This window comes from Gossypium raimondii, chromosome 12 (genome assembly GCF_025698545.1).
Source record: "Gossypium raimondii isolate GPD5lz chromosome 12, ASM2569854v1, whole genome shotgun sequence".
Lineage (NCBI taxonomy): Eukaryota > Viridiplantae > Streptophyta > Magnoliopsida > Malvales > Malvaceae > Gossypium > Gossypium raimondii.
The window spans coordinates 31759497-31780478 of record NC_068576.1 but is presented as its reverse complement, the minus strand read 5'-3'; the positions used below and the strand labels follow the sequence as shown (position 1 = coordinate 31780478).

At 33.6% G+C, this 20982-nt stretch overlaps 1 long non-coding RNA gene, 2 other non-coding genes and 1 pseudogene across 3 annotated transcripts; 1 reads left to right on the top strand and 3 right to left on the bottom strand.

Moving 5' to 3' along the window:
* The first annotated feature begins 1130 nt into the window (after positions 1-1130).
* LOC105762118 (L-ascorbate oxidase-like) lies at positions 1131-11253 on the top strand (annotated as a pseudogene).
* LOC128035613 (uncharacterized) lies at positions 6315-6856 on the bottom strand. Its single transcript, XR_008192124.1, has 2 exons — positions 6800-6856; positions 6315-6722 (listed from the first exon to the last, which is right to left on the bottom strand). It is a non-coding gene; the product is annotated as an uncharacterized LOC128035613 (long non-coding RNA).
* Positions 11254-15928: 4675 nt separating the features above from the next.
* LOC128035690 (small nucleolar RNA R71) lies at positions 15929-16035 on the bottom strand. Its single transcript, XR_008192241.1, has one exon. It is a non-coding gene; the product is annotated as a small nucleolar RNA R71 (small nucleolar RNA).
* Positions 16036-18668: 2633 nt separating this feature from the next.
* LOC128035644 (small nucleolar RNA R71) lies at positions 18669-18775 on the bottom strand. The gene has a single exon (XR_008192196.1). It is a non-coding gene; the product is annotated as a small nucleolar RNA R71 (small nucleolar RNA).
* Between the last annotated feature and the right edge of the window lie 2207 nt (positions 18776-20982).

Sequence of the window (20982 nt, the reverse complement as noted above, 5' to 3'; positions counted from 1 at the left end):
CTATGTTCAAAGCAACCTCTCCAACTCTTCCTCTCCTTTTTATATAATACTTATTTTATCATTTTTACGAATTACATATACATTATCAATTATATAATTTATTAATTTATTAATTTTTTTTGTAAAAATTTATGCAATATGCAATATTCATTTCATTAATTTTATGTATTGCATACAAACATTACGCTAAATAAAATTTATGCTCCGTTGGATAGGAGCATTATTTTTTACAAATGTTTTAGTATATGGGTTAGTAATAAACTAATTCAATTAGTAATATTTAGTCACTCCTAAGATTTATTTTTAGCAAAGAGGTTTTACTTGCCCTTCTAATTTTAAATTTAAATTTATACTAGCTATTTTTTATTTTATATCTAACTATTATAATATATATATACACGTCAAACAATATTTTAATTCATGTTTAATTTAATTGGGAGTGGTATAATAAATCATAAGCCTCACATTTGAGCTTGGGTTGATCACTTTAAAACTTTGGACATGGTTTTAAGTTTTGTTTGGGTCAAAGCATATTTGTACTAATAAAAGTATTTATTTGATTTGATTTTAAAATATATTTATATGAATTAAAATTTAATTTAAATGAGTTTAAGCGGTTGATTAAGCTGAAACCTAAATTAAGAAAAAACCAATCATGCTCGATCAAATTCATAAATACATGTAAATGAAAATAAAATTCACCACAACTTGGTATAATCTAAGTTTAATTAACTGGTTTTTTATTCATTTGTTTGCTTCCTGTTAAGAAAATAAATAAAATAGAATAAAGTAAAGTAAAATATACCTTTTCCTTGGAGAAGAGAAAACATCCCTTTTCCTCAAAGAAAAAAAAAACCGTTACATGTATATACGTAATATGTTCCCGTTAACTACCTGCATGAAAATAATCATGAAACTCCTATATCAGATAATTAATTGTATTACATTTATTTTGGCTTCAATGTTAGATATGTTTTTTCCTTTTGTTTTATCGTTATTATGACACTAAATAAGCAAGGAATAAAAACATCAACTTTGATTTGGACATTATATAAAGAAGAAAAACATCTATTATTACATGAAAGAAAAACATGTTTGAGATGCTTTTACATTGGGCAAAAATAATAAATATGTTGTTGATTACATGCATCTTCATTTTCTTAATAACCATTCCAACTGCTGCCATAAAACGACATTACACATGGGAGGTGACTTACGAGTACAAGTCTCTTGATTGCTACAAGAAACTGGCAGTGGCCATTAATGGAATGACACTAGGGCCAACTATCTCAGCTGTGCAGGGAGATACAATCGCCGTCGACGTTATCAACAATTTGCTCATGGAAAATGTCGCAATCCATTGGCATGGAATCCGCCAGGTTTTTGCCATTTTGAAGTTACATTTCTTAATGTTTATATTTATTTCGTAAAAGTTGCTTTCAATTTTGAAATTAAATTGATCAAATTGTTGTCTCTCAAAAAAAAAAAGGAATTTTAATCCATGTCAATTTCAAAAGTGAGGAATTAAGGACAATTTCAAATAAAAGGATTTTGATTGGTATATTAATAAATTTAGTACTCAAAGTTTACACATTTTGTCAATTTGGTCCTAATTTAACAAATTTATCTCACAATATTTGTGTAAATATGTAACTGTTGAGGTTAAATTCATTGAACTTTTAGAATTAAGGCCAAAATGATAAAATATGTAAACATCAAAGGCTAAATTTGTTATTATACTAATCAAAATTATGTACAATCTATGGAAGACATTAGCGTTGTGATTAATTATTCTTAGTCGTTCACTTTTGAAATTGACAAAAATTAAATTGCTCTAATTATTTTAAGGGTCAATTTGCCAAAATTTGAAATTAAGAGAAAGTGGAGAATTATTTTACCTACTTGTTTTAAATGATATAATAGAAAATTGTTAATAGAATGAATTATGTTTGTGAGCTACTGAAAACAGCGTGGAACACCTTGGAGTGATGGAACGGATGGCGTTACACAATGTGCAATCATGCCAGGGGAGAAGTATACATATACTTTTGAAGTTGACAGGGTAACAATCATCTTATCTCACATCAATTAAACTTTAAATTAAAAACTACATCTTTTCGTTTATATTAAATTAATTTTATTTAAAAAGAAAAAACCCTAGAAGCCAAGAGTGCTATGCCTGGTGTCCTAGCGAAAACAGTGGCTGCTGCGGCTTGGGATGACGGAGAGTGGTGGGAACGATGGGTTTGGGGGAGACGAGATCTCCCTATTAGCAGAGGAACTCATTCAACTATCTGTCAAGAGTTCGATGGTGGAGGCAAATGGTAAACCTTATCTGATCTGTTCTGTATGGACAAAGAAATCTTACAATCAGGACAGTTTTAAAGCACAGATGAAAAGCATATGAAAAACAAAGAAAAAATTTGAGATTCAATCGGTTGGGCAAAACCTTTTTTTGATAGTGTTTGAATTAGACGAAGACTTAGAAACTGTTATGGAAGGTCAACCTTGGTTGTTTAGGAAACATTTAATTATTTTTTATCGATTGACAAAATCAATGAAGAGAGATCAAATTAGACTTGTTTCATCACCGTCCTGGATCAAAATTGGGCCATGTTTACCTGAATTTGATAAAAAAGATCTTTTGCATGCTATTGGAGTCACTTTTGGAGGAGTGATCAGATCTGAAATTATTGGTGAGTTCTGTCGCTTTAGAATAAAGTTAAATGTGCAGAAACCCCTTCGCAGGGGTATTTTTGTTTCAACAGGTAATGGAAATAAATGTTGGATCCCTTTCAAGTATGAAAAGCTACCGACTTTTTGTTTTGGGTGTGTCGAGTGGGACATGGTCTTCATGAATGTACAGAATTAACCCCTGCAGAGAAGAGCAGAATTAGAGAGGATCCACCTTTCTCTTTAGCATTAAAAGCTAAATTAAATTTGGTTGGCAGGGAGAGTTTAAAGTTGAATGCTCTATCAAAAAAATTTCAAACACAATGTTCTTACATAGGAAATATTAACGAGAATTGGGAAACGCACTTATATTGTGAAAAAAGAAGTGATACGATGCAAGAGGAAAAAGACGATTCTTGGTTGACAACATTAGGAGCAGAGATGGAGATACAAAAGAAAGGAGATATAATTGAAGAAAAAATAGAGAATAACAAAACAGATGAAGACATACTGAAACCAATTAGGAAAGCCAGTTGGAGAAGAATAGAATTAAGGGGAGGGATGAGACACTATGAGGCAGAAAGTATTATACAGAAAAGGAAATTAGCAAAGATTTTATAAGATGATTACGGTACAGAAAAGACTTGGAAGGCACAACCAAAAGAATGAGGCAGGATGGAAAAGATTTAATTAATGAGGGTGAAATCAGTTCGTTGACAGAAGACCCCAACCAGAATAGATCGGCGGCTGCCAAAAGGCAAGCTGTCCAGACGCAATGAAAATTATATGCTGGAATGTCTGTGGATTGAGGAGTCCACGGGCAATGAGAAGGCTTCAGTTTTTACTGAAGCAAAACAATCCCCAACTGGTCTTCTTGATGGATACTAAAGTTAGTGGAAAGCGCATGGAGGAAATTAGGAGGAAGTGTGGTTTTATGAATGGGATGGACGTAGGAGCAATAGGTACGCGGGGAGGGATTTTCCTAGCATGGAGGAAAGAGGTTCAGGTTAATCTTAGAACTTTCTCAACGAACCATATTGATGTGCTAATCAAAGAAGAAGATGTTGATGAAGAATGGATATTTACAGGTTTTTATGGATCACCTTATTCACAGAATAAAAAGGCCTCATGGGATCTATTAAGATTTTTGGGGCAGGAACAAGATCATCCTTGGTTAGTGAGTGGAGATTTTAATGAAATAATTTACTCATTTGTGAAAAGGGGAGGTCAGCCGAGAGAGGCGAAGAGAATGGAAGAGTTTCGCGATGTCCTAAACGAATGCCAACTTATTGATGTGGGCTACTTGGGAACATGGTATACATAGGAAAGAGGAAATTTACCAGAAACAAATATCAGAGAAAGACTGGATAGGGGTGTTGCGAATGGAAAATGGTTGGAACTTTTCCCAAGAGGAAATATTCATCACTTAACGTCAATAAGCACAACCAATGAAAGCAGTTTCAGAGGAACCCCAAGTTTTAAATTTGAAGCATGGTGGATCACAGAGGAATCGATTGATGAGGAAATTAAGAAAGCCTGGGAGTCTTCAAATGGATCTATTTTTGAAAAGATTGAAAGATTACAGATCAGCCTATCAAAATGGGAAAAATCAATAAAGAAGAAACGGAAGGGGTTAACGAAGAAACTTTCAAAGGAGCTAGAAGATTTAATGGAGAAAGATCGAGATGATGACATATTGGAGTGGATAATTGACACGAGAATCCATCTGAACATGGAGATCGACAAAGAGGAAGTGTATTGGGAACAGAGGGCACAGGCTAACTGGCTTAAGCTCGGGGATAAGAATACGACATTCTTTCATAAATATGCCTCAATGCAGAGGAGAATCAACACAATAAGCAGGTTGGATACAGTTGATGGAAATGGAACTTGCGAGGATTCAGAAATTAACAAGATTGCAAAGAAGTATTTCCAGAATCTTTTCTCGACTAATGGCGTAGGAGATATGCCCCATCTTTTAACATGTATTAATAAAAGCATTTCTCAGGATATAAACACAACTCTTTTGGCAAAGTTTAAGGCAGAAGATATCTATGATGTAGTCAAAGGAATGGGTCCCACCAAAACACCAGGTTATGATGGCTTTCCGGCACTATTTTGTCAAAAATATTGGCATATTATAGGTAAAGATATTGAAAATTTTTGTTTGGGAGTTTTGAATAACTGAAAGGATTTTGAAGGTTTAAATATAACGGAGATTATACTTATACCGAAGACTTCCAAACCCACAAATCTTGCTAATTTTAGACCCATTAGTTTATGCACATTTATATATAAAATTATAGCAAAATCTATTACCAATCATCTTCAGGGAATTATTGGAAGGTGTATTGGTAGTGCTCAAACTGCATTTTTTTCCAGGGAGGCTCATATCAGATAATGTTTTGATTGCTTATGAACTTCTACATACACTTCGTCAAAAGCGAACGGGGAAAAAGGTATTCATGGCAATGAAGCTGGACATGAGTAAAACTTACGACAGAGTTGAATGAGTTTTTTTGAAGGAAGTTATGATTCGCATGGGTTTTGCAGAGGAATGGGTGTCATTAATAATGAGATGTATTTTTACAGTCTCTTATATTGTAACCACCAATGGGAGGAGAGGCAGTGTTTTTAAACCTTCTAGAGGACTTCGACAAGGTGACCCACTCAGCCCTTTTCTTTTTCTTATTTGTAGTTAAGGACTTTCATCTTTACTCAGGATTGCAACAGGGGAGGGCTTGATTAAAGGGGTGAAGGCTAGTAAAAGAGGCCCGGTAATTTCACACTTATTATTCACAGATGATTGTATTTTGTTTGGTGAAGCCTCAAAGAGCAAAACAAGAATCCTAAAAGATATTTTGAAGGAGTATGAAATTTGTTCGGGTCAACGTGTTAATTTTAATAAGTCCATGATTTTCTTCAGATCTAATACAGTGGAAGGGGAAAAAGAAAGTATCTCGGCTGAAATGGAATACGGAGATCTACTAATATGGAGAAGTATTTAGGACTATCAAATATGGTTGGAAGAAAGAAGAAGGAATCTTTCCAAAATCTAAAGGACAGAATCAAGCAGAGAATCGAGAATTGGAGTACACGAATTTTATCTCAAGGGGGAAAAGAGGTTTTCATTAAATCAGTACTTCAAGGAATTCCAACTTATGCTATAACATGTTTTCTGTTACCAAAATCTCTTTGTGGGGAATTTGAAAATATGTTCGCTAGATTCTAATGGCGAAAAGGCAAGGGCAAGAAGGGAATTCATTGGTGTAAATGGGATAACATGTGTAGTCCTAAAGAGGAGGGAGGTTTGGGTTTTGGGAATATGACGCAATTTAACATATCTCTACTTGCTAAACAAGGGTGGAGGATTATCAACAATCAAAATGCTCTTGTTACGCAAGTTTTTAAAGCCAAATTTTTCCCGAACGACTATTTTTTAAATTCCAATTTGGGCAATTCCTATTCTTACGTGTGGAAAAGTATTTGGGTAGCTAAAGCTTTATTGATGAAAGGTCAATGTTGGAGGGTGGGAACGGGTACTAGTATATCCATTAATGATGCTTGGATTCCAGATTCAGTTAATTTTAAATTATCATCAGAGTTCAACTCTATGAGCGTATCCAAAGTTAATGAGCTAATTGATGGTAATAAAAGAATTTGGAAAAAGGAGCTGATTAATAGTACCTTCACAAGAGAAGACGCTGCAAGGATCCTCTGAATCCCTCTGGCACGAACACCGCATGAAGATTTTCTTATTTGGGGAGGTGGGATGTTGGGTGAATTCAGAGTCCGCAGTGCTTATAAACTATTACAGAGATCGAATGGTAATCCTAGAGCTTATGCTTTACATACCATCTATAGGAAATTCTATAAACAACTCTGGAGCCTGAATCTACCAACAAAAGTAAAGATTACAATATGGAGGCTGTCATGGAACTATCTGCTTACAAAAGTAAATATGCAACACAGAAAGCTAGCTGTAAGTACAAACTGTCCTCGATGTGGAGACAGTGCTGAAACTATGAATCATCTATTCCGAGAATGCCCTGTTACAGTAGATGTATGGAGAGCATTATCTTTTCAGAATATTATGTTGAATCAAAGTGAGGACTTTGTACACTACCTGGGTGATAGAGCAGCTCAACGCTTGTCAAGGTCAGCTTTTCTGTTGTGCACTCTGGGCCATATGGGGGGACAGGAACAGAAGAATACATGAAGGAAAAGTCAGTAATGGGAAGGAGATTGCAAACTTTATTAACAGTTACATCACTGAGATAACTGGCTTTTAAAAAAGAGATCTGAGGATAATAAAAGAAAACAGAAGATGGACGTACCCACAGTAGGAGGTCATCAAGATTAACTTTGACGGTGCATATAAGGAGAGCCAGAACCGGTCAGCTTCAGGTATTGTGGCCAAAGATTTGGAAGGAAAAGTTCTCTTATCCTGTTCAGAAATTCACAATGACGTATCGTCTGCTTTTGCTGCTGAAGCCATAGCCTGCTGGAAAGCGATCCAAGTAGGAGTCGAGAAGGGATGGCAGTCACTCATTTTTGAAGGAGATTCCCTCGCAATAATCAAGAAATGTAATACAAAGGGTCATGACCGATCAATGGTAGGAGTTTACATTTATGATATCCAACAGAAAACACATGGACTAAATAATTTCAGATTTCAACATACACCAAGATCTGCGAAGAACCTTGCACACATTCTTGCAATAGAAACGTTAAAAAGAGGAGAAGAAACATACCTGGAAATGGGAGTTCTTGAGTACGTTGAAGATCAAACAAGGTATGATGGGGTAAGCGAGCCAGACTAGGGGAGTCTCAGGAGACGAATATTGAAAGAGAGGAAATTTCAAAACAAGAAGAAAATAAACAATTTACAAGGATAGTTTTGAAAGTGAAATCGTCAAAAGGAAAAGGAAATGATAGTAGAAAGGAGACGACAGATTTCAGTTTTTTTTGATTGGGCAATGAATCGGCGCTTTTAATGCTGCTTCTAGAGTTTTCCATTTTAATATCTAGATATTTTTAGTTGTTTATGGCCATCTGATTCGGGCCGTGTCATTAGGTTTCTGGGTCTAATTTATGGTGTTGGGCCGTTTGTTTCTTAGGTTTTAGGCTTCATTTTATGAACAATTTTTATACTTATTTCATTAATAAAGCCCAATCTGAAAAGTTTCAAAAAAAAATTATTTGGATTCTTGCCATAGTTTCAAAGTTTCAATCTATTGTTCTAATGTAAAAAATAAAACATATCCAAGGTTAAGATTTTCAATTTTCCATTCATTTTAATAAAATTTAAAATATCTAATGTTAAATAAATACCAAATAATATATATATATATATATATATATATATATATATATGATTTAATGTTGTCTTTAACATAAAACTAAAAGATTAAAGGTATTAATAATTTCAATTTTTAAAATGGAATGAATTAATCAATTTCAATTGAGTTTTTTTATCTCATTAAATATTTTAATCATGTTAAATCGATATTGATTCAGTTAATTTTTTCTTAAAATATTATTTTTAAAAATAATAAATATTATTATAAAGATATTTTTATGTTTTACATTTGTATATAAAATTATAAATAACAATTTAAGTTTATAATAAATTAGAAAGTGAGACTTAAAAGTCTCAAAACTTCAACTTTGTCATTTTAACCAACGTGTTATTGGTTTTTTGTATATATAAATATAATTTTTATATAGTATTTTCACATAAATTGAATATGTGAATAACCTAGTATTCATAATCATTATTTCTTTAAAAATAATTTTAGATTAGATGTGTAACACTAGCATGTAGTGTTAATTAAATTTATTGATATTAAAGCCCAAACATATACATAAATTTGTATTTGGTTAAACATTAGGCGGGGACATACATGTACCATTCACATTATGGAATGCAAAGAGAAGGAGGATTATATGGTATGATAAATGTTTCAGTTCCAGGAGTGACAGAGCCCTTCAACTATGATGCGGATCATGGGATTATTCTCAGTGATTGGTACCATCATTCAGCTTATGACCAATCAACTGCCTTGTCCTCCATTCCTTTTCAATGGATTGGCGAGCCTCAGGTATATCAACACACTACCCATGCAACACTTGAATATGCACAACCTTTCTAAACTATTCTTTTTTTCTTTTTGGTTATATTTCAATCATTATTGATAAATGGCAAAGGGAACTACAATTGCTCTGGCTTAACACCAGGTATTTTTAACTCAACAAATCCTCAATGTTCTCCCTCGACACTTACTGTAATTCCTGGAAAACCTATCGGTTAAGGCTTGCTAGCTTGACATCCTTATCATCTCTTAGCTTCCAATTTGAGGTATCCTATTCCAACTCTTCGTGTTTCTTTCAAGTAAAACTCTTTGAATATATGTGTTTGTGTTAAATACGTGTAAATATCCGACACTTTAAATTGTTAGGAATAATGTAAAGAAAAGTAATCAAAATAGACTATGAGGCATTACATATGGTTTCATCCATCAAGGATATTATATAATTTTGGTAGATACATTGACATGATACTCACATGTGTGTTATTAACTTGTAACCTATTGTTTGAAAAATTATTTATTTAAATAACCATATTTTTGGATTATGTAATTAAGACAATTAGTCTTGCTAATGCTAATAATTTTATATCTAAGGCTTTTAATGATTGTTGTACATAAATTTGAACAATTTTTCAAAGCTCGTTATTTATATACATAATTATTTAGAGAAATTATTTATTGAATGTCTTTGGTTAATATTTAAATCATTACTTATGAGAACAAATTTTCCTATTTCAATATAAGATTATGTTGATTTACATGCTACAACACTTGCACGCTTCAAGTCAATAAGTTATAATAAAAACGCCTCATTACAATTGACTTTTGGTCAATAGCTTAATATTTCTTATCTTAGAATTTTTGGACGTGTAGTATATTTTCCAAAAATTTCATCACAACACACAAACATGGGTCCCCAAAGGAGGTTGAGAATATATGTTGGTTATAAATTTTCTTCTATAATTAAATATCTCGAACCATTAACTAGAGCTTTATTTATTGCACAATTCGTTGATTGTAATCTATGATAATTGAGACCCTATAAATTGTGTTATCTAACATTACATAAAATGTTATGCCTTTACATAACACAATTATTAGCATAAATTGTGTTTTTACGTAACATTATCTTTCACTAAATGTTATGCATTTGCATAACACAATTCTTTAGAGTGATACATACTTTCAACACAATTATTCGATAAAAAATTTCTAAAATACATATAAAATATTAAAATGTTAATCACACTAAAATATCAAGCCCAAGAACTCTAAATACGAGATATTCTAACATATATAAAATAAAATCCCATTAAATGAACTTATCTTATTTGTTTATTCATAAAGAATATGTTATAATATTATTTATTCTTTTGTTTGAATAAATCAAGAACATTGTGGACACTAACTGACAATTGAACTGGAACATGAAACAATTGTCATATTGTGAAATGCAGACACTAATTGACAATTGAACTGGAACTTGAAACAATTGTCCTGTTGTGAAATGCAGGACCATGAGATGACAATTATTGAAGCTGATAGACAATATGTGTAACCTTTTGTCACTAAAAACCTATTTATATACTCAGGGGAGACATATTCAGTTTTAGTAATAGCAAACCAAGATCCATCCAAGAATTATTGGACCACCATTAATGTAGTTAGTCGTAAGCCTAAAACCCCAAATGGCTTAGCCATTTTCAATTACTTACCCAATCATTTTCTTCAACCTCCCCCAACCAATCCACCCATAGGACCAATTTGGAATGACACAAACTCCCAACTCAACCAAAGCTTAACCATTAAAGCTCGCAAAGGCTTCATTATAACCCCTCCAAGAAAACTAGACAGGATCATTGTACTCCTCAACACACAAAACACAATAAATGGTTACCTTCGAAGGTCCTTAAACAATGTTTCCCATACCCTTCCAACCACCCCTTACCTTATTGCCTTGAAACAAAACATGAGTGATGTTTTTGATCCAAGTCCACCACCTGAAGATTACAACTCTACAAATTTTGACATTTATACTGTTGCAAACAATACAAATGCTATCTCAAGCACATCCATTTACAAGCTGCAATTTAACTCTACCGTGGATATTATATTACAAAATGCAAATTCTATGATGCGAAATGTTAGTGAGACACATCCCTGGCATCTTCATGGGCATGACTTTTGGGTGCTGGGATATGGGGAAGGGAAATTCAACTTGTTAAGAGATGTTGAAAAGTACAATTTGGTTGATCCGATTATGAAGAACACAGTGGCTCTTCATCCATATGGGTGGGTTGCTTTGAGGTTCCAAGCAGATAATCTAGGTGTATGGCTTTTCCATTGCCACATTGAAGCCCATTTCTTCCTTGGAATGTTAGTGGTTTTTGAATCTAATGTGGAAAAGGTTGGAGATATACCTAACATTAATTATGGTTGTGGTAAAAACCAAAGCCATGGTCTAGCCATAGTTTTCATAAATTTGTGATGTTTTATTGTATTTCCTAACGAGTCCTACTCTTTTTCTTTCCTTCTTTTTTACAACTCTAATTCAAACTCAACCTATTCTAGACAAAGGTAAACACCACTTGGGGTTCTCTCTGGAGTCCTACTTATCATGAATATAAAGATTTAATAAATTTAATAGATTTTTTGTACTTTCATCTAAGGAGAACAAAAAAAATTTACAGTCGTTCAATTTTCTCAAACCAAATCTATAACATCCCTAACTTGTCTTCGTCATCGGATTAAGGTTATGGAGTATTATTATACAATTCAGAACATTTAACATCGAAACATAAACTAATTAATAATTTACATATTAACATTTGATAACATAATTTAATTATAGCATAAAAATTCTTATAGGCCTTAAATCGAGCCTAAGAAACCCTAAAAATAGTTTGAAAACATTCAGGGACTAATTCAAAATAAAACACAAAAGTTTGGAAAATAGAAAAATAGGGGTCATACGGCCGTGCGACATAGCCCAGTCCATGTGGGCATTCAAACTATGGGACACACAATTGTGTCCCAGCCCGTGTGTTTGCCTGTATAACTCGTTGACTTGGGTCACATGGTCGTGTTGCAGGCCGTGTGCCAATCCGTGTGAAACATGCACCTGAAATTAATATGACACACAACTGTGTGGGGTGGCCGTGTGTGACACACAGCCTTATGGCAGCCCGTGTCCCAGGCTGTGTGCAACATAAATTGCCTCTAAATCAAGTTATTTCAAAACCCTATTCTTGCACACCAAGACACACCATTTATACAAACATTCATATGATCAAAACATATTCCAATCACACTCAAACGTACCAAATCAATCATCCAATAAGTTCTAACCAATATATCAACAATAGGTACCACAATCACAATCAACATTGTTTCATTTCAACATTTCCAAAACCAACCATTTAGCACGTTTCTAGCATACCAAATAACCATTTCTTTTTCATAACATTAACCCATAAGCCAGTTGCTTTCAAGATGCATGAATAAAGTGACCAAAAAGCACATCTCATCTGATCTAATTGCCTATCCACTGTACCCTCATTGTTACCATAATTTAAACGTCCAAACAAATCCATACTCAAAATTTACAAGACATTATCAAAGTCTCCATTTCATCACATATGTTTACCATATATCAAGCTAATGACTAAATGTATTTAGCTAATGACCAAAACCACATCAAGTTTCAAACATGCACCAAAGATACTAAACATTTATAACTGCAAAGCTTACTTAAACTAACTTATAAACAACATCATCATAAACAAAATAACTTAAGGGCTCCTAGTTCATGCCATTTATAACCCGACATCAATATATCCAAATCTTCTACCGAGATAAAGGGTGGATAGTGTGAATGTACTTTAACTTGATTCCAACTGATCGAGCTTTCCGACAATCTACAAGACAAGGAAAAATAACTATGTAAGCAACCAATGCTTATTAAGCTCGTATAAAGGAAACTTAACTTACTAAACATAAATGATTAAACCATTAAAACATTTCTTATTTAAAATTCTACATACCTTTCCTTTCAATTCCCAACACACCACAAGGTTAGTAGGTGTATTAAAGAGCATATCCAATCAATTGAACATGAAACATATCAATATAAATTTCAATAAAAAATTCCTATCATCTCATACTTTTTAACACCGATTCTCTATCATCTCATACTTGAGTCAACATTAAGTAATTTCATAAAATAAGTACATAATTGCTGGAAAATAACAACATTAATAATTATTGAAATATTTTATTTATTTACCGTAAACTTACCTCGGTACGAAATACGATCAAATTTAGCAACTTAGTCCTCAACCTTTTTCTTTTCCTGGTCTAACTCCGGATTTTGTTCCTCTTGACCTATAATAGAAAATTTAGCTTATTTAATACTCACATTCATCAAAACAATCATTGACTCGAACTTTGGAAAAATTACGATTTTGCCCCTAAACTTTTGCATATTTAAACTTTTACCCCAAAGCTAGAAAATTAAAATTCATCCCTTATTCTTATATTTTATGACATTCTGAACATATTTCCCTTCTATGGCAACATCAAATTCCCACTCTAACATTTACTTATGAACATTAGGTGTTTTTACCAATTATGTCGTTTTACTCGTTTTCACTTAAAATCGCCTAGAAAAAGTTGTTTAATATAATTTCAAACTTCATATTCTACCACAAAACATCAAAATAAACATATTTCACCTATGGTTATTTTTCCAAATATAAACCCTAACATGAATTAATGGTAGAATAAACTAAATCGATCTACGAGGACTCCAAAAACGTAAAAAAAATTAAAAACGGGGCTTGGATGCACTTACTATGAGCTTGAGAAAGTGAAGAAACCTTAGATATGGTATTCCTTGAAGTTTTGGCCCTATGGAAGAAGATGAGCACATTTTTCCGTCTTTTTCCCTTTTAATTCTTTTTATTATCAAATGACTAAAATGCCCTTCATTAAAACTTTAGTTATTTTTATCTATGCATGCCCATTTTTGTCCATGAAAATCTAATGGTCTAATTACCATTTAAGGATCTTTACTTTATTTATGCACTTCAATTAAATCCTTTATCATCTAAAACTCATATTTACCCATTTTTGCATTTAGACCCTAATATGCAATTCAAACATGCAATTGCTGAAATTTCTTATCGGTATTCTAACACATGCATCCAATCAACCGGTAAACCATAAAAATTTATCACAATAAAATTTTCTATCTTGAATTCATGGTTTCGCAACCACTGTTCCATTTAAGCCCTATTTTGGGATGTTACAAGGATAGCAGAGGATAGAGATTTGTTGAGGCATTATAAGAGGTTTCCATGGCAATACTGGTGAAGAAAATGAAAAACATTCAGTTAGAAATGAGAACACTCAGAATTTGGTCCCCCACATACACGTGTAATGGAGAATATTCACCTTAAAATTAGAGAAAAAGCAAGGATGGCTAATGACTTTTACCCTAAAGGACAACCTAAGTATAAAAGGCAATGAAAAAGAAAAAGAAGAAGGACGGCGAGAGCTAGGACAGAGGTCTCATTGTGGCAAGAAGGGCAAGTTGAGCTGACTGTGAAGTTTGGTGAAAACAAGCAACAAGTCGTTGAGTTAGGGGGATTGGAATTTTTAACCCTTATTTCTTCCTTTGCATTTGTTTCTATTCTCCTGTTCTAAACTGATATTTTGGGATATTGAGGATTTTGTTCTTGAATTTGTATAGCCCAGCTATGGGCTAACTTAATATGGTTAGGATTTTCTTTAGATGATGTTTTAACTTTGATTAATGTTTATGGGTTAATATGGTTTATATTACTGCTTTACTCAATGGTTGTTTTTGTTTAAATGCTTAAAAGAGTGTTGATGAATGCTCAATAAGTCTTAAGGTAGTTTGACATCGACATAATTAGGTTACTTGGATCGAAGTTGGGTAATATAAGAGAGTGTTGAGTGAAATAGTTGTGTAAACTCTAGACTTAGAGGCTTACGTTTTATGATTTATAGGGTTAAGCCTTAGTAGTAGTTACTAATCTTGAGCCTATAGACATATAGTGCCTTAGGGGTAAGTAACTTGAGGTCTTGCTTTTGACAGAGGTGAACCACATTAGTACCCACTCAAGTAGTAAAGTCACCGTAGTTTTGCCACGGTATTGTTCCCGAGTTAGAACAGATCCCTTAGTAAACCGCTTCATGACCAATATTCCAACCTTGCTAAAGTCTTTAGTACTCTTGTTTGATTTGTTTCAATGATAATCTCTGCTAGTATACTTCACTACTCTCACTTGTAATATGTTAATCCTATTTTAATTTCATTAAACATCATTCAATACATTTATCTTTTCTGTTCAATTGTGATAACTTAGACAACGAGCACTCATCCAATCCTCGTTGGAACGATGCTCACTCATCACTTTATTACTTGATTTGACGTGTATACTTGTACAATTTAGACATCATATTCACACAAGACAAGTTTTTTGCGCCGTTGTTGGGAATTGGCGATTGGTAACCTTAGTTTTTGTTATTGCATTTTTTTATACTTTTAGTTGTTAATTTTTTTGTTTCATGATCTCAACGGTTTTGCTATTAGTTGTATGCGTAGAGGCACTACTACTAAAGGACTCTATCGTTTAAATCCAAAAATTAAAAGGACCTTGCTGAGAAGGAGAAGAGAACAAAGAGCAATGAATCAAGACTATGAATGTGCAACTTAATCCAGGAGCTCAAAATGTTAATCCTCTTCTTGCTCAAATGTTTGATGATTAAGATAGGCCAATTTGATAGCATGTTGTGCCTATCTTAGACAACATGAATCTTGGAATAGTTAGGCCACAAACTCAACCTCCCACTTTTAACTGAAACTTGTAATGTTTCAGATTCTTTAATCAATTGGTCAGTTTGGTGGTTTTCCAAGTGACGATCCTAGATTGCACTTGAGACTTTTCTTGGAGTTTTGTGATTCTTTTAGACAGCAAGATGTCCCTGAAGATGCCTTAAAATTTAAACTGTTTCCCTATTATTTAAGAAATCGTGCTAGAACATGGCTCAATGCTTTACCATCTAGAACAGTAAAATCTTGGAATGATCTTTGTCAAAGATTTCTACTATGATATAACCCACCTAATATGAATGCCAAAATGAGAAATGACATAACATCCTTCAAGAAACTAGAGGATGAAACATTGTATGAAACATGGGAAAGGTTCAAAGATTTGCTTAAGAAATGTCCTATGCATGGATTTCAACATTCAACCCAAATGAAGATGTTCTACAATGGTTTGAATGCATAGACATGGATGGTGGTTGATGCTTCAGCTAATGGAATTTTGTCAGATAAATCTTACAATGAAGCTTACGAGATTTTTGAGAGAATTGTCAATAGTGATTATCAATACCCCACAACAAGAGTTGGAATTGGCAAGAGAGTGGATGGATCATTCGAACTTGATGCTGTTACCTCGCTTTCTCCTCAGGTATCTTCTTTAGCCAACAGGATAAAGACCATGTAAAAGCTTGTAAACTCGAAATTATGTAGGGTTTTTTATATATATTTTTAACACCTTTTTACTTAATAAATATGTTAATATTGAGTAACTATTATTAAAATAAGTAAATTTTACTTAATTAGTAATATTGGGCATGAATTTATAAAGTATGTGAAATTGTGCTTAAGTACATGATTTTTGTACATATTTTATATTAATTTATTAATATGTGATTTTTCACTATGTAGGAGGACCACTGAAAATGTGATTAACGTGAATGAAACATGGATATGCATAAATTAATTCATGTGGACGACAACACCATGCAATTGTGTCATGAGGTTGATAATTTGACCTAGTAAAAGAGGTGCTAAAATATGGACATGTCTGCTATATTATTTGATTGAGAAACTGTCTAATAAGGGGGAACTAAAGCCCAGTTTCGACACAAATAGATGGCAACCCAAAAGCAAGCTTTGGGGTATTTAATTGAAGATTTACAGTTAGAAAATAATCAGAAATCAGCCCAACTACTTCACTGTTGAAACCATCCACCCTATGGCTATTAATAGCCTTGACTTGAATTCAAAATGAGGAGACTTAGTCATCCCCTTCTCCTTGAAATGTGGCCGGCCATGTGTGATAGAAAAAGAAGGGATTTGAAATCTATTTTTAGCTAACTCTACCCTTTACCTTCAGCAATAAATACCATGCACCTATCACTTCTCAAATCATCCCTCAACACTCATTTCTCTTCTCTCATAAGCATTTTCTCTACATTCTATTTCCCTTTTCCTTCCCTTGCATAGCTGCCCATCTCCTTCCCATCCTTTAGCCAACGTAAGCTTTGTCAAAAGCATTCTTTGGCTAGCCATCTTAGGAACTCCTTAGCAAAAAAAGGCATTGAGTAGAATGGAGGAGCGTATCAGTCAGAATAGATCTGAAAGGCTACTGAACTGAATAGCATTTACTCTTTCCTCTTGTTATTTATTTTAATCATGTTTCCTTTGAGTTTATTGTTTTTGAAATCAATGATGATATTTTAAATCCTATTTGCTAGGATGATTATGTTAATTCAATAAGATCTATTTTATTCATGTTTAACATGTTTGTGCCTCAGTCGATCATGCTTTCAATTTAGATCATTAAACCCGACTAAGTTGAGGTTTGTAATATCTTTAGTTAGCTCTATTATCTTGTATAGTTTTTAGGTTTATGTGATTAAACTGTTGCAAACATAAATGTCCCTGTGACCTCGCATAAATGCTAAGAAACCCTTAGTCTAATATGATCAGTAAAATGCATATTTAACTTAGTAAAAGATCCGAGAGGACTTAATTTGGTTCCCAAACTCATGAAAGATCAAGTTACCGTTGAAGTATTTCCGAACATTGTTAAGCATGATAAAATAAATTGAATTGATTAATATAATTATCCTAGCCCATTTAATGTTGATTGTATCTAGATTAGAATAGCATAGGGATCAATCTTTGCATCTAGTTAATTATTGAGTTTTTACATAAAATTGTTAATTATAATTCTGCAATTAATCTGTTATGTTTATATAGCCCCTATGGAGATGATAACTTATTTTACTTACTTATTACTTGAACGACTGTGTACACTTGCACAAATCCAGTTACAAGTTTTTGGCGCTGTTGCCAGGGATTGTTGCCTTAATCCTTTTTGCAAAATTATTTTTTACAATTTGGTTTTTATTTTATTTTTATTTAATTTCTAACTTTACTAATTAATTCTTTATTTTTTCCTTTATTAGTATTCGTATTTTATTCTTTATTATTTACTGTTTTTTGTGATTTTCTTTTCAGGTTTTTATGAGCATAGATCGAATCATCGATTTACTCCCTGTAGACCCTGAAATTGAGTGGCATTTAGATAAAAAAGACAAGAAAGGTTAGCCCAGAGACAAGTCGCAGTAATAGACCTTGAGAATCAAAATGATGTTCATGGGAAAAGAGCCGCTAATGTTTGGAATCCAATCCTTATTGCTGATGATAGGGATTGACCAATAAGACAGTATGCCGTGCCACTTCTTAACGAACTAAATCTAATAATTAGAAGACCAGAGATGGAGGTACTACGGTTTGGATTGAAGCCTGTGATGTTTCATATGCTTCAAATAATAGGCCAATTCAGTGGAATACCCACAGAAGATCCACATCTTCACCTTTGATTGTTTATGGAGGTGAGCGATTCCTTCAAGATAGATGGTGTAGCTGAAGATGCACTGAGGTTGAAGTTGTTTCCATACTCTTTGCTAGATCGAGCACGAGTATGACTTAATTCTTTGCCATCCAACTCAATTTCTACTTGGCAAGAACTAGTTGAATGCTTTCTGGTCAAGTATTTCCTACCTAGCAAAAATTCTAAGTTGCGGAATGAGATCACCACTTTTCAACAATTGGATGACGAGTCCTTATACGAGGCATGGGAAAGATTCAAGGAGTTACTATGTAGATGTCCTCATTATGGGATTCCACACTGTATCCAGTGGGAGACATTCTATAATGGTCTCAATGCACACATAAGGTTGGTGGTAGATGCTTCTATGAATGATGCTCTCTTGTTGAAGTCTTATAATGAGGCTTACAAAATCATCGAGAGAATAGCTAATAATAATTACCAATGGCTAACAAATCAAGCAGCTTCAAGAAGACGAGTAGTTGGAATACATGAAGTAGACGCCATTACTTTACTCTCAGCTCAGGTATGGTCTATCTCTTCAATGTTGAAATAGTTTACTACTAACGATTTAAATCATGTTGCATCTCAGCCACCAATCCACTACCAAGAAGGTGGACCGGACAACACTTACATGCAGCATAGACTGAATCGACCTCTTAGTTTCAATCAACAAGTTCAAAACCTACCTTAAGTTGAACCTTCAAATAATTTGGAGAACTTATTGAAGACATACTTTGCTAAAAATGATGCCTTGATTCAAGACCAAGCAACAACGTTGGAGAATATAAAAAATCAAGTGGGACAATTAGCTGATGAGTTTAGAAACGAATCCCAAGGTGCTGTACCAAGCAACATAGAAAATCCTCTATCAGCCGAGTCTTCTAATCTTGAGAACTTATTAAGAGCATACATGGCAAAAAATGATGCAACTTTGAGAAATTTGGAGAACCAGATAGGGCAACAAGTTAACGAACTTTGAAATAGACCACAAGGAGCTTTGCCCACTGACATGGAGAACCTAAGAAAACCGAGCAAGGAGAATTGCAAAACGGTCAATTTATGAAGCGAAAGGACTTTCTAACTCGATGAGTTTGAAGTTGAAGATGAACCTCCCCAAAAAGAGGAAAATCAACCAACAATTGAAATTCTTGCACTAGAGAAGTCAAATTCTGAAATTCTACAAAGATAAAATCTAAACTAGTGAATTTTGACAAGCTTCTTCATTAGATGTAGAAATATTACCTCAGAAGAGCTGTCCAATCCAAGCCAAAGCTCCACAACCTCCATATCCACAAAGACTCCAACAACATAAACAAGATACTCAAATTAAGAGAACGTTGGATGTGTTGAAACAACTATGTACCAACATCCCATTGGTAAAAGCTTTGGAGCAAATACTGAACTATGCGAAAGCTATGAAGGAATTTTTTTCTAAGAAGAGAAGATTTGGGGAATTTGAAACTGTAGCCTTGACTACATAATGTAGCTTATTTTTTCAGAACAAGTTGCCTCCTAAGTTGAAGGATTTAGGAAGTTTCATCATACCTTGCAATATTGGAGAATCCTATTGTGGTAAGGCTTTGTGTGATTTGGGATTGAGTATCAACTTAATGCCTATGTTCTTGTTTAGACAGTTAGGTATTGGTAGGGCTAGACCGACTACTATTACACTCCAATTGGTGGATCAATCTTTGGCATACCCGGAAGGAAAAATCAAGGATGTCTTAGTATGTGTTGATAAATTCATATTTCCTACTGACTTTATTATCTTAGATTTTGAAGCAGATAAAAAAGTACCAATCATCCTAGGAAGGCCTTTCCTGGAAACCGGTACGACAAGAATCGATGTACAGAAAGGTGATCTCACTATGCAAGTTCAAAATGAACAAGTTACCTTTAATATACTCAAGGCCCTAAGATCTCCTGATGAGGTTAAAGGTTTTTTTTACTATATTCGAGGAAGATCGGTTGGTTCTTGCAAAATTAGAATACAATGATCCATTGGAAGGTATTTCATTTGACTCTTCACATCAAGATAAGGATGATACATGTTCGGAAGCTAACTTAGAAGAATTCAGTTCAAAAGTTCAGTTCGAGTCATTAGAGCTACCATCACATGAGTACAAGCAACCTAACCCATCAAGAGAAAAGTCACTCGAGTTAGAGTTAACGATTTTGAAAAGATCATTAGATACTGAAAAGAGTTCTATCGAGGGACAAAAGAGATTCATCCAATCTTGAGTATTTGATCCTGGAAAACTCGAGTCTCAATGGTTAAAAGCAAGGATCATAGATCCCATCTATGACATTCAGTGGGTGGGACTTGTACCAAAGAAAGAAGGTATAACAAAAAAATGAGTTGATTTCGTTAAATATTATCGTGGGTAGGTAGATTTGTACAAAAGACAGAAAGTCGAGCAAAGAAAAACAGAAAGACCATTTCCTGTTGCTATTTTTTGAGCAAATATTGAATATAATTGTTGGTCAACAGTACTTGT